We start from the raw sequence: 14,791 nt of genomic DNA on the forward strand, positions 1-14,791 counted from the left end.
TGGGAGTGTACATCAAATTGTTACTGACGAAACTCTTAAAGGGAAACGCCGGAAACGGACTCGTTTTAGATACACATTTCATGGTAAACCTATCTGTAAGAAGGCATTCATTTGTATGTAAATGATATCGGATCAAAAGCTCTCTGAAACCAACTTGATCACTTTACTACCAATGGCGCAATACCACGTACCCACGGCAACAAGTGGAAGAAAACCACACCATGCCCTCGGTTACAATGAGATACGGTTTTGTGTAGACTGGATTTTATGGTATGCTGATATCAATGGTTTACCTATGCCAGCAGCACCCAGGGCCGTGACGGGGAAGCCCCTAATCTTCTCCCGTCGAACCTTACAAAAGCTTCTCTTACACAGTCAATATTGTCAGGCATGTGAGGAGTCAGATGTACGGAAGCTCGGAGTGTCATCATTCAAAAATGTATGGAAAAATTGCATTCCACACATAAAGATAACGTCACCAAAAGATGACGTGTGTCATAAGTGTGAGCAGTTGCGACATAGTGTTATGGATGCTGTGACGGAGCAAGCAAAACTTGATGCAGCAAATTGTCTCCGGGAGCATGTGCAGGTATTCTATATTGCTAATTGTTATCTTGTATTTTTCAAAGTAGCTTTTTATTTTCCCTTTGTTACATCTCATGTAAGTAATACCGTAGGCATAAAAATCATAGATATTTTATATACATGTACATCTTGGACAAACCACAATATATGTTTTACCTTAATGTTTAGGATGCTCAAACAGAACGTCAGGTGTGCATGACAGCGGTTATTCAAGCGAGAGAAGAGATGGTAGGTTACAACCCGACCGACAATACCCTTGCAACCAATTTCCACATAGTTCAGTAAGGTATGCATATGACAGTTATGGTATAAGCTTTAAATATCTTTTACAGGTTATATGACCATATATAAACGGTTGTTGTATATATAACCGAGCTGTAAGGCAATTGCATATTACCGTTTACATTCATTAAAAATTAATTTTTTATTACGAACTTATAATAATGCAAACTTTCTTTACTATTAGAAAGTAAAATGAAATAAATATATAAATCGATTTGCAGCAGTGCATACAGATTATATTAACGTCACGATTATCCGTTGAAAAAATGACGTTATAAACGTGCAATATTATAATTATTAGTGCAAATAACATATTGAGAGTGCAAAAGTCTGAAGGCTCCTGTCTTTATATTTGATAATTAAAAAAATGGATTTAACATACAAAACTGCATGGTTTTTAAATTAACAATTTGGAAAATGCATATGTGATTCATATTGGTAAACTTAGATTAGACAGAATATTAGTAAAAAAAGTAATCATTAGAATAGTCAACATACATGTATAATATAAAAAAAATGCTTAGTATTTTATTGATTAATATTTTGGTCAATTTATCAGGTTCATATCACTTTTGACTACAGTCAGAGTGTGACAATCCCTCATCACAGTCGACAGATGGGACCCATGTACTTTGTAACAGGCAGGAAAATAAATATGTTCGGTATCCGCATTGACTCTACAAGTGAGCAGTTCAACTACTTAATAGATGAAGATCAGTCTATAGGTATGTTAACTATTAACCAAATTTACTTAGAAACGTATATCATGACAGAATAGGATATGTGATTGGATGTGGGTAAATGTGGGTTATTAGGCATATTGTCGTCCTCCCGAAATACAAGTATGATCCTTGCATTAATGAGTTTTACACTACGCTATATTATTGCCATTTTTATTAATTGATATAAAACTGTATTTCATATAAATTATTGTCACCTTACAGGTTTAGATGGAACTGGGACACATGGACCAAATTCAGTATTGAGCATGCTCCATCATTGTTTACAGAATTACGGATTTGGCGAGAAAGGACTTTATCTTCATGAAGATAATTGCGAAGGTAAATCTTGTTTTCACATTAACTTATGAATAAATATTCAACATATTCATTGATTAATAATACTAAAACAAGTAATATAAAGTTATTTCCGTTCCTTTTTGTGTCGCCTCTACGGAGTAGTGGCGACATATAGGGATCACTTCTCCGTCGTCTGTCTGTCCGTCTGTCTGTCTGTCCGTCTGTCCGTCCGTCCGTCACAAAACTTGTCCGGACTACTCCTCATAAACTACTGGTGCAATTTCATCCAAACTTTACAGGAATGATCAGTACCAAGTCTAGTTGTGCATATTGTCAGGATTTTCCGGTTCAATGATTTTTGTCAGAGTTATGGCCCTTTAATAATTTTTATGCCCCCATTTTGAAAAAAAGGGGGTATATTGCTTTGCAATTGTCGGTCCGTCGGTCCGTAGACCAAATGGTTTCCGAGTGATAACTAAAGAACCCTTAGGCCTAGGAACTTCAAACTTGGTATGGTGATTGGTCATGACCAGTAGATGACCCCTATTGATTTTGGGGTCAAGGGGTCAAAGGTCAAGGTCACATTGACCTTGAAAGCAAAAACGGTTTCCGATCAATAACTAAAGAACCTTAAGGCCTAGGAACTTCAAACTTGGTATGGTGATTGGTCATGACCAGTAGATGACCCCTATTGATTTTGGGGTCAAGGGGTCAAAGGTCAAGGTCACATTGACCTTGAAAGCAAAAACGGTTTCCGATCAATAACTAAAGAACCTTAAGGCCTAGGAACTTCAAACTTGGTATGGTGATTGGTCATGACCAGTAGATGACCCCTATTGATTTTGGGGTCAAGGGGTCAAGGTCAAGGTCACATTGACCTTGAAAGCAAAAACGGTTTCCGATCAATAACTAAAGAACCTTAAGGCCTAGGAACTTCAAACTTGGTATGGTGATTGGTCATGACCAGTAGATGACCCCTATTGATTTTGGAGTCAAGGGGTCAAAGGTCTAGGTCACATTGACCTTGAAAGCAAAAACGGTTTCCGATCAATAACTAAAGAACCTTAAGGCCTAGGAACTTCAAACTTGGTATGGTGATTGGTCATGACCAGTAGATGACCCCTATTTATTTTGGGGTCAAGGGGTCAAAGGTCAAGGTCACATTGACCTTGAAAGCAAAAACGGTTTCCGATCAATAACTAAAGAACCTTAAGGCCTAGGAACTTCGAACTTGGTATTGTGATTGGTCATGATCAGTAGATGACCCCTATTGATTTTTGGGGTCAAGGGGTCAAAGGTCAAGGTCACATTGACCTTGTAAGCAAAAAATGGTTTCTGATCAATAACTAAAGAACCTTAAGGCCTAGGAACTTTAAACTTGGTTTGGTGATTGGTCATGATCAGTAGATGACCCCTATTGATTTTGGGGTCAAGGGGTCAAAGGTCAAGGTCACATTGACCTTGTAGGTAAAAACGGTTTCCGATCAATACCTAAAGAACCTTAAGGCTTAGGAACATCAAACTTGGTATGGTGATTGGTCATGATCAGTAGATGACCCCTATTGATTTTGGGGTCAAGGGGTCAAAGGTCAAGGTCACATTGACCTTGTAGGTAAAAACGGTTTCCAATCAATAACTAAAGAACCTTAAGGCCTAGGAACTTCAAACTTGGTATGGTGATTGGTGATGATCAGTAGATGACCCGTATAGATTTTGGGGTCAAGGGGTCAAAGGTCAAGGTCACATTGACCTTTTAATTAAAAACGGTTTCTGATCAATAACAAAAGAACCCTTAGGCCTAGGAACTTCAAACTTGGTATGGTGATTGGTTATGACCAATCAGATGACCCCTATTGATTTTGGCGTTAAGGGGTCAAAGGTCAAGGTCACATTGACCTTGTAGGTAAAGCGGTTTCCGATCAATAATGAAAGAACCCTTAGGCCTAGGGACTTCAAACTTGAGATGTTGATTGGTCATGATCAGTAGATGACCCCTATTGATTTTGGGGTCTAGGGGTCAAAGGTCAAGGTCACATTGACCTCTTAGGTAAAAACAGTTTCCGATCAATAACTAAACAACCCTTAGGCCTAGGAACTTCAAACTTGGTATGGTGATTGGTCATGACCAGCAGATGACCCCTATTGATTTTGGGGTTAAGGGGTTAAAGGGCAAGGTCACATTGACCTTGTAGGTAAAAATGCTTTCCAATCAATAACTTAAGAACCGTTATGCCTAGGAACTTCAAACTTGGTATGGTGATTGGTCATGACCAGCAGATGACCTATTGATTTTGGGGTCAAGGGGTCAAAGGTCAAGGTCACATTGACCTTGTAGGTAAAAACAGTTTCCGATCAATTAACTAAAAACGCTTAGGCCTAGGAACTTCAAACTTGGTGTGATGATTGGTCATGACCAGCAGATGACCCCTATTGAGTTTTAGATGAAGGGGTCAAAGGTCAAGGTCACATTGACCTTTTAAGTAAAAACGGTTTCTGATCAATAACTCAAGAACGCTTAGGCCTAGGAACTTCAATCTTGGTATGGTGATTTGTCATGACCAGCAGATTACTCCTATTGATTTTGGGATCAAGGGGTCAAAGGTCAAGGTCACAATGACCTTGTAAGTAAAAACGGTTTCTGATCAATATTTAAAGAACGCTTCGGCCTAGAAACTTCAAACTTGGCATGGTGATTGGTCATGACCAGCAGATGACCCCTATTGATTTTGGGGTCAAAGGTCAAGGTCACATTGACCTTGTATGTTAAAACGGTTTCCGATCAATAATAAGAGAACCCTTAGGCTTAAGAACTTCAAACTTGGCATGGTGATTGGTCATGACCAGCAGATGACACCTATTGATTTTGGGGTCAAGGGGTCAAAGGTCAAGGTCACATTGACCTTGTAGGTAAAAACGGTTTCTGATCAATTTACTAAAAACGCCTAGGCCTAGGAACTTCAAACTTTGTATGATGATTGGTCGTGACCAGCAGATGACCCCTATTGAGTTTTGGGTCAAGGGGTCAAAGGTCAAGGTCATGACCAGTAGATACTTTATAACCCTTATTAATTGTTTGATCACTGGGTCAGAAGTCATGCATAATAACCTTATCACATGACTAATTGGCTGCTGATAGGGGGCATACATGTTTTACAAACATATCTTGTTATTTTTAAAGTTTGTCCGGACTACTTCTCTTATACCACTAATGCAATTTCAATGAAACTTTACAGGATTGATCTGTAGCTCAAGTCCTTGCGCATATTGCACGGGTTTTCCGGTTGAATGATTTTTGGCCGAGTTATGGCCCTTTGATAAAAAGGTTTCTTTTTCTGTGTGTTGCCAGATACACAAAAGCTTGTCCGGACTACTCCTCATAAACTACTGGTGCTATTTCATCCAAACTTTACAGGAATGATCAGTACCAAGTCTAGTTGTGCATATTGTCAGCATTTTCCGGTTCAATGATTTTTGTTTGAGTTATGGCCCTTTAATAATTTTTATTTTTAAAGTTTGTCCAGACTACTTCTCTTATACCACTTATGCAATTTCAATGAAACTTTACAGGATTGATCTGTAGCTCAAGTCCTTGCGCATATTGCACGGGTTTTCCGGTTGAATGATTTTTGGCTGAGTTATGGCCCTTTTCTGTGTGTTGCCAGATACGCAAAAGCTTGTCCGGACTACTCCTCATAAACTACTGGTGCAATTTTATCCAAACTTTACAGGGATGATCAGTACAAAGTTGTTAGTCTAGTTGTGCACTGTCCGTCTGTCTGTCCGTCTGTCACAAAATTTGTCCCAACATGAAATTGGCCATCATGAGGCGACACATGTGATTACTGATCGCTCTTGTTCTTGTTAACAGGTCAAAATAAGAATAGATACACACTGGCGTATCTTTGTTGGAGAGTAAACAGAGGGTTACATGAACACATTCAATTGAATATGGCTATTTTCCCGGGCACACAAGTAAGTACCTTGATATATTTATACATAGCATCGTTGCGGCATATTCGTAAGCGTTGGTTATGTTACTCCTTATGTTTCGTCACAAAATTAAATAAAATCCTCATATTTTATTCAGATATAAGTGAACACATAGTTAAGTAACAGCCTACTCAAAAATATGTGACGAAGTGGATTTTACTACTACAGTGTTTTTATGGTTATGTGATAACTAATTTGTTTGTACTGTCATTCTTTATTTCTTGTACTTTATTTTTATCTAAGGTGTCTTGTCGATGGTGGCTTCGGGCGAATTAAAAAACTATTCAAGAGGTCTGATTGCGAGAGTCTGAGTCAATTCGCAGACATTGTGGATAAATCGGCAAGGAACAATTTCCCTGTTTTATATCGAAATGAAAACAATGATCAAACATGGAAATGGTAATCAATTTTCTACAGAGTTTAAACAGAATTTCGATAACTAGTTAATAATATAATGTAGGCTTAAACATTATAACAAGCATGTATAATAATGATGATCACTATCACAGCCACACCGATCGCTAGCAATACACATACATAGTAGCAACAAACAAAAACGTTATTTATTTTAAATGCAACAGAAGAAAAGAAATGCAATGCCTAGAATTTTTTTTCACAAAGATGGTATATTTTTCAATAAGAATATACGTTATATACATTATTAACTGCATTTAATAAAATAACATTATTCTAACACAGGTATGACTGGAAGTCGTATTTGACGCAATATTTCCAACAAGTGAAAGGCATACAGAAATATCACTGCTTCAGATTTTCTGCTGCAGACAAGTCGGCTGTGTTTGTAAAGGAAAGAACAGATAGCGAGGAGATTAGAGTTCCGCTGATAAGACGTAATACTGAAGTTCTAACAACAACCTTTCACGAGGTCATACAGCCCGCAGGATTAAGTTGTACACGGCGCGAATATTTATACCATAACGTTAGAAAATATGTGCGTCCTGCATACCAAGATGCCCTAGCCCGCCATACACTGAAGAGTGATTCACGCTGCATGCATACAGAGTGACTGATGCATTTTGTTATTGTTTTCAAGTTCAGTTGTTACCATTTTTTATAATTAAAGTTTTGCTTTTAACATTATTAGGGCCAAGTCTTATAATTATAACATGTAATTGTTTTACATGTTTTATTCAAGAATACGATAATTTTGAAAATAGTGTTATAAAATAGTTTTTAAATTATATTTTAATATCTTACTTTAATATATTTTAGTATTATTCTAGTAAGTGCAAAATTAAAACTTTTGAAACACTTGACTTCATTTGTTATCTGCTAAACTACATTTGACGTCGTCATAATGATTATGACGTTACGTAAATCTGTCGTTGACGTTGCATTAATGTCCTCTTTTAAACCTCTTTATCTCAAAAAGTATTTGCAACATCAATGTGAAATAAAGTGCATCGTGCACAATAATGCATGTCCTAAAATATTAGCCATAAAACTAAAAATCGATAAAAATTGCCCGAGTGCCCCTTTTCTCGTGGCGGCGGCCATATTATATATACAACAGTATATATTTTTTTCTAGATTTAATTTTTTACACTAGCCTAACACTGTGCCAAGTCCATGTGAACCAAAATGCTCTTTATTTCCATAGTTACATGTGTACAAGTTTTCAGGCATATGCCTGAAGTTCAGGTTTTTTATACTCCTAAAAGCACTTTTTCTTTGTAAACCATTCAAAATAATGCTTAATTCAGGGTTTTCAGGTTTTCTGATATTTTTAACTTCCACCCATGTAGTTACAATTGTCTTGCAAGTTGTGCAATTTTAAATTTTTAAGTTAACTTTTATTGTTACCTAATGCCTTCTGTAAATACTAATTCCTTGTTATCAACTGGTTAAATTGAACTGCTGAAATACTGTGCCTGCCCAGTGATGAAATGAACTGTTAACTGGTCAACATTTTTAACTGTTTCACCCCAGTCATCGGGTATTTCTGTTAAAGTCATCAGCCACTATTTAGTAATCGAACGTTGCTCAGATTAATATACGGTAGTGGTTTTTAGAAAATCAAACGTCTGTAGGATTCAGATGTAAACAGTTTACTATACAAACAGTTCTAAAAATTTTTTGATATGTTTTTGTATGATTATTATACTGTAGTTTTATTGCAAAGGATTTAGGTAATAAAACAGTAATTTCATGGGTGTTTGTGGAATCCTTGGTATCAGGATGACATTTGGAGCTGTTGTTCTCCACCTTTGGCCTCTGGGAATAGTTTTTTTACATTTCCCCAAACCCCAGGGCACAGTTTTTAAAATTTTCCATAAAACCCCTGAAAAAACTTTTGTTTTGTTTTATTTTAGAAATTTTTGATAATTTCCCGGTTTTAAGATGTTATAAAGGAATTTTTTTAGTTTTTGGAACCCTTAAATGTAGTTAGATATCGGAAAACTTTGGTATTTTTGTTAAATTATATTACCTTTTTGATAAATAGTTACGGTCCTCATTTCTATTCTCATTGGCTGGGGTTAAGGCTTGGTTTTCCCTCTTATTCTTTTTTGAAACTGGTTTTTCGAGAATAGCTGCTATGTTAAATGTTAAAATAAAACCGAAAAAACCCTTAAATTTTTCCTCTGGGATATCCACTATCAGATAAAAACATGTTTAAACCCGGTTGGGCCCGCTACCAATCTTCAAACAATTTGTTCGGGTCTTACAAGTTTGAGCAAACAAAATTCAACTGTAAAACATATAGTTAAGCATAATGGAAAATATCCATATCTGATAGCATGCATTATCGTGTTTAATTTTCATAGTTTTAGTTACATTCTTCTATGAGATAAAAGAATTTCTCTTATACATGTATATTGACATTTTAATTTTTTCTCAACATTTCAGTGATCATGTTAATACAGCATACAAGACATGTCATGTTAGAAATAATGATCCTGTTATTGGACAGGTAGGTTGTTTATTTATGTAAGCTAACTTAGTACTTTATATAGATGTAAGCTGATTTAAAACTTCATTTAGATGTAAGCTAATTTAAAACTTCATTTAGATGTTAGCTAATTTAAAACTGCATTTAGATGTAAGCTAATTTAAAACTTCATTTAGATGTTAGCTAATTTAAAACTTCATTTAGATGTTAGCTAATTTAAAACTTCATTTAGATGTAAGCTAATTTAAAACTTCACTGGGATGTTAGCTAATTTAAAACTTCATTTAGATGTTAGCTTATTTAAAACTGCATTTAGATGTAAGCTAATTTAAAACTGCATTTAGATGTTAGCTAATTTAAAACTTCATTTAGATGTAAGCTAATTTAAAACTTCATTTAGATGTTAGGTACTTTAAAACTTCATTTAGATGTAAGCTAATTTAAAACTTCACTGGGATGTTAGCTAATTTAAAACTTCATTTAGATGTTAGCTTATTTAAAACTGCATTTAGATGTAAGCTAATTTAAAACTTCACTGGGATGTTAGCTAATTTAAAACTTCATTTAGATGTTAGCTTATTTAAAACTGCATTTAGATGTAAGCTAATTAAAACTTCACTGGGATGTTAGCTAATTTAAAACTTCATTTAGATGTAAGCTAATTTAAAACTTCACTGGGATGTTAGCTAATTTAAAACTTCATTTAGATGTTAGCTTATTTAAAACTGCATTTAGATGTAAGCTAATTAAAACTTCACTGGGATGTTAGCTAATTTAAAACTTCATTTAGATGTAAGCTAATTTAAAACTTCACTGGGATGTTAGCTAATTTAAAACTTCATTTAGATGTTAGCTTATTTAAAACTGCATTTAGATGTAAGCTAATTTAAAACTTCATTTAGATGTTAGCTAATTTAAAACTTCATTTAGATGTAAGCTAATTTAAAACTTCACTGGGATGTTAGCTAATTTAAAACTTCATTTAGATGTTAGCTTATTTAAAACTGCATTTAGATGTAAGCTAATTAAAACTTCATTTAGATGTAAGCTAATTAAAACTTCATTTAGATGTAAGCTAATTAAAACTTCATTTACATGTTAGCATACATGTGACAAATGAAATGGCCCAAATCTGGATTTTCAGCTGGATTTTGAGGCTCAAAACTGGATTTTTTTATCGACTCGAATTTCATTGCGTGTTTGGCACATTTGGTTCAAACAATCTATATTACCCTCAAAATCATTAAATGATTATACTTTTTATGATTTTTTTGTGGATCAATATTAATTTATTTCACCAAAAAATAAATAAATAGATAAATAAATAAGTGTAGTCATACAGGCTATTTCAAAACAGTCAGATTTTCACATTTCATTATTTTCAGTTTGAAGAATTATATCTGTCTTTTCAGTCATTCAATAATTGGCTTACAAGCTTTATTTGAAAACGTACAACAACTATTCATGAACTAATAAACTTTCTGAGCAGTTAAAAATAACGTAACATAAAACAAATTTCAGTAGAAGACTCAAAAATAAATGCAAGACAATCGTCCAGTAAAGTTAATTATCAAATGGGAATCCACATTGCTTTTGTCCTCTAGAGAGAATGTGAACATTTCTCAGACTGTGTTTTTTTCAAAGGGGAATAAAAATGTGAATATTGCTTGGACTGTGTCCTCTAAAGTGAAATGTGAATGTTGTTTGCACTGTGTCCTCTAAACATAATGTGAATATTGCTTGGACTGTGACCTCGAAAGGAAGTATGAACATTGCTTGGATTGTGTCCTCAAGGGAAAAATTTGAACATGGCTTGAACTGTGTCCTCATAACATGGAGTATTTTCTCTAGAGAAAATGTGAAGATATTGCAAACTTGAAAGATATAACAATAAAACTGAAAAGATGAGACATTTAAAAAAAAAGAAAAGAGAGAGACACTTGCAAATTGTCCATATAAACCTACATGAAACAAAAATACAATTACTAACCCAGCTCATTCCAGTTTCTAACCCTGACAAATGTACATTTTTCTAGCCCAGCCTAAACTATATTTTCTATTGGTAAATATATACTGATGCTTCAGGGTATAAAAGGCAAAACTATACATGTATTTGATAGAAAATAATATATAATACAACCCATGTATAGCAACGCCATTTGAAATGTAAATATCTTGGTAGTTGTTGAGAGATATTGCTCTAGAAAGGTTAAATGTACTACTTTGAGAAAACTTGAAACTGTTGTAATAGTTTGTCTACATAGGTCCACTCATCAGAGGTTACACTATACCTGTTTTGATTTGTGTGCTAAATTAACCAGCCCTGATCAAGGAACTTGGTACTTTGGTTTATTTGATTTATTTGACATATGGAAATATCTTGAAAGGGTTAAAGATTGTGTTAAATTTTACTACTTGACTGAACATGAAAGCAGCATGCCTCCAGATAAGCTAAATATTTCAAAGATAAAGAACTTTGGAAAATTTTTAAAAAAAGTACACATAAATTTTTATTGTAAAAGTTTTAATATTTTTTCTAAAACATTTAAGAGCTATTTTTGATATTTTGACCTCTTTTGATGGTAATTTACTGGATTGTTAGAGGTCTTTGCAATGTGTAAATTAATATATTTGTTTGCTTAACAAAATTTTACTTTTAAATACATTTTCAAGATTTCCATGACAATAAGCATGAATCTGGAGGCTTGGTGCTTTGAAAGTTTGTGATAAAATGTTTAAGCAAATAGCCATGATGTGGTCGTATAAAAGAGATAATAGACTGTACAACGGTTTTGTTTGTGTGATTGATTGAGTTAACGTTTCACCCACACAGTATAGATCTTATGGCGACACAGTATAGATCATATGACGACGTTCCAGCTTTACTGGTGGAGGTAGACCTCAGATGCCTTCCATGCATTATTTCAGTCACGAACAGGCGCCTGAGTAGAACCACCGAGCTGGATAGTTTCATCACATGAAACAATCCAAAGTTCAAGTGTATTTAATGCCATAATAGAAGGAAGTACCTCCTGGCCTAATTAGGACATTAACCACATGATTATGAGTTTCTTAGTCCTATTAAGGAATTTACAGATTCTTAATTATGAATTTGATTCTATATAATATTGTTCTATGATTATGTTATAATTGCCTAAGGAGAGATTAAAAAAACAAATAAGAATTTGTACTCTCCATATGCAGTTTAAAAGGAATAGAAGTTAAAAAGGCATATTAGGAGAAATTATAAAATAGTTTGGATTTTTAACTACTAATTAGGAGTTAAACTTTGTATTCCTAATTAGAAGTTTCAAAAACTTATTAGGAGAAATAAAATGCTAATTAGTACATGTACTTTGTATAAAACCCTAATTAGGAGATTCAAAGTTACAACTTTTGATTTCATTTGATCCCAATTAGGTTTTACAAAGTCCATAATTTTTTATAGTCTTAAGGTTTTATTTCTCAACTCCTAATGAAGACATATGAAGCCCTAATTATGGTTTTATTTCTCCTAATTAAGCATTTTACATCTCTTTTAACATTTGGCAAAAGTACACTTTCTACCAAAACATTTCTGAAAACGTTTTTCATTTTACTAAATAAAAAGTTTTTCGACCGTGCCACAACATACTCGCTGTCTCGAGTTGATATATATATATACAACTACAGTTATGCAAACTAAACGGGATATTAGTTTTCGTCTCTAAGCTCCCTATGAAATTTTGAAGAGATCATAATATAATTTCTTGGAAATCTTGAGTTTGGAGCTTTTTTTCTCTTTTCATTTTATGTATATTGAAGAAGTACAGAGCCTGTTCAGACTGCACGGATGTTTGGTCTGGCTTGGCTCTAAGCTAGTTTTTCGGTCCCAGCATGGTATAGGTGCAGTGTTGTTTACAGTATTTGTGGGTTCAAGTCCTGTCTGGGCAAGTCGTTGTTTCCTTTAAACTCAATGCTTAGTACCCGCACATAAATTTAAAGTGTAGACAAAAATATTCAAGCCTAGGCCAGCCCCTCTGTGGATTTACTGTAAAATTATTTATAGCCACTTGAATGTCCGTGGGGCAAGCAGTTTAAACGGCAATATTGACTGCAGTTTACAAGACAGCCTTTATAAGACATATTAACTCAGATAAACTAAAAGACATACATACTGTCAGAATGTTAGCCACTTTCAGAACCTTTCTATCATCATTGGCAGCCTCAAAAATACATGTATATGTTTCACAAAATCAACTGACTGCAAATATCGTTTGATTATTGTTTTAAATTTCTAATGATAATAAAACAATAACGTTATCCTACTAATAATTGCTTTGCTTTTTTTAAACTATAAAAACATCATGTCTGGTGATTTACCACATATAAAGCAGAAGCCGCCTCGTTATGATGTACACAAATGGTTATTATAACTTACTGATTAAAATATACAATGGGTAGCAATAAATTGTTTAAAGATAACATTCTATCACTAGGGACTATAACCAAACAGATTAATGACTCCTGAATGGTTATATTTCTATATGTGCATGGGGAATGTTCACCAAATTACGGGCTATTAAACAGAAACAGAATTTATACACTACGATACAGCATGATAACGACTTGTATTTTTAGAAAATGGATTATAGGCGTCAGTTTAATTCTGATAAATTACATGTACATTGCCAATACAACAGCAATTTCACTATGGCAAGGCTAGTTTGGAGCATGTAAAATTCTCAAGAAAAGACACACTATGTTGATATTTTGCATACATGACCCTAAGTAAGGATTACATGTATTTATCCTGTCTTTTATTTTAAACTTGAGATATTTTAAACAACAAGAAATCAGGGTTTTTGTATTTTCTGATCGCAAGATCAGTAAATACATAGCTAACATCCACGGTCTAACACAAAATTTCCTAACAGACCTAACAACGCAAAGTAGTTCTCACTCCAAACTGCTTAAAAACTAGCAATTTAAAAGACAGAATAATTTTTAATGTAGGCATTTAACAAATTACAGTGCATTGAAAGTTCAGATTAGTCAATAGAAATATGAGGTTACAATCACAAATTTCGCGGATGAATATCATTTTAATATTTTTAGCTATGTCGATTACTGAATACTCCAGGGCGTAGTACACAAATAAATCTGACTGCCGAGTAGTGGAATATATACATGTCGGACTGTTTTGGCGAGAAGATTTTCGCTAAATTATTTTTATCAGTGTTAAACAGGTTTATCGTGAACAAAATACCTCGAAATTGATAAGGATTACAAACACAAAATGGAAATTCTCAATTTAAAATTACAATGTATTTGTTTTTATTCAGGCTACATATTACGTATTACTTCACCGTGGTGCATGGGTATCGCGCTTGTATCGCGCTCGTTTAGGGTGTGAGAGGCCTAAGGTTCAAATCCTAGTCAAGGCAACTTTTTTTTTGAAGTGTCTTTTTTAAGGAAGTAGCCACGATATGCAAGGAATTAAGTGTGGCTGTCAAAAAAAATGATTTTTGATGCAACTCTAGTCATGCAAAATTCCATATGTATCAATCTCAAACTGTTATAGAAAAAAATCTTAACGCAGTTGCTGCGTAAGATGTATTATAGTATATAAAAATAAACTTATACAGGAAAATACATACAGATAGTCAGTATGATTTAGATTGCAAAGATCAGAAAATACCACAGAGCTTGCAGCCATTTGATTTTTCGAAGCTGTCATTTTAACCCGCTCAAAATTGTTTATGAATAGGGTAAAAGAGTCCACACCGTAAAAGTGTCTCCAGTTAACGGACACTAAGTCTATAGCAATGGAATTAACATTTTTTTGCATAATATAAATGCATCAACCAAGTCACTGATTTATCATAAATCCGTGACCAAGTTCATAAGCTACCTTTTGTAAATTTTATATTTCTGTCCTCCCTGCAGCAATCTGTCAACACTGGCGCAAAGTGTATAGAGTGTAGGACAAAAGGCCACGAATTACACATTAAATCAAATTAGA

This window comes from Ruditapes philippinarum, unplaced genomic scaffold (assembly GCF_026571515.1).
Source record: "Ruditapes philippinarum isolate M1 unplaced genomic scaffold, ASM2657151v2 ctg1807_1_1_1_1, whole genome shotgun sequence".
In the NCBI taxonomy this organism is placed as follows: Eukaryota; Metazoa; Mollusca; class Bivalvia; order Venerida; family Veneridae; genus Ruditapes; species Ruditapes philippinarum.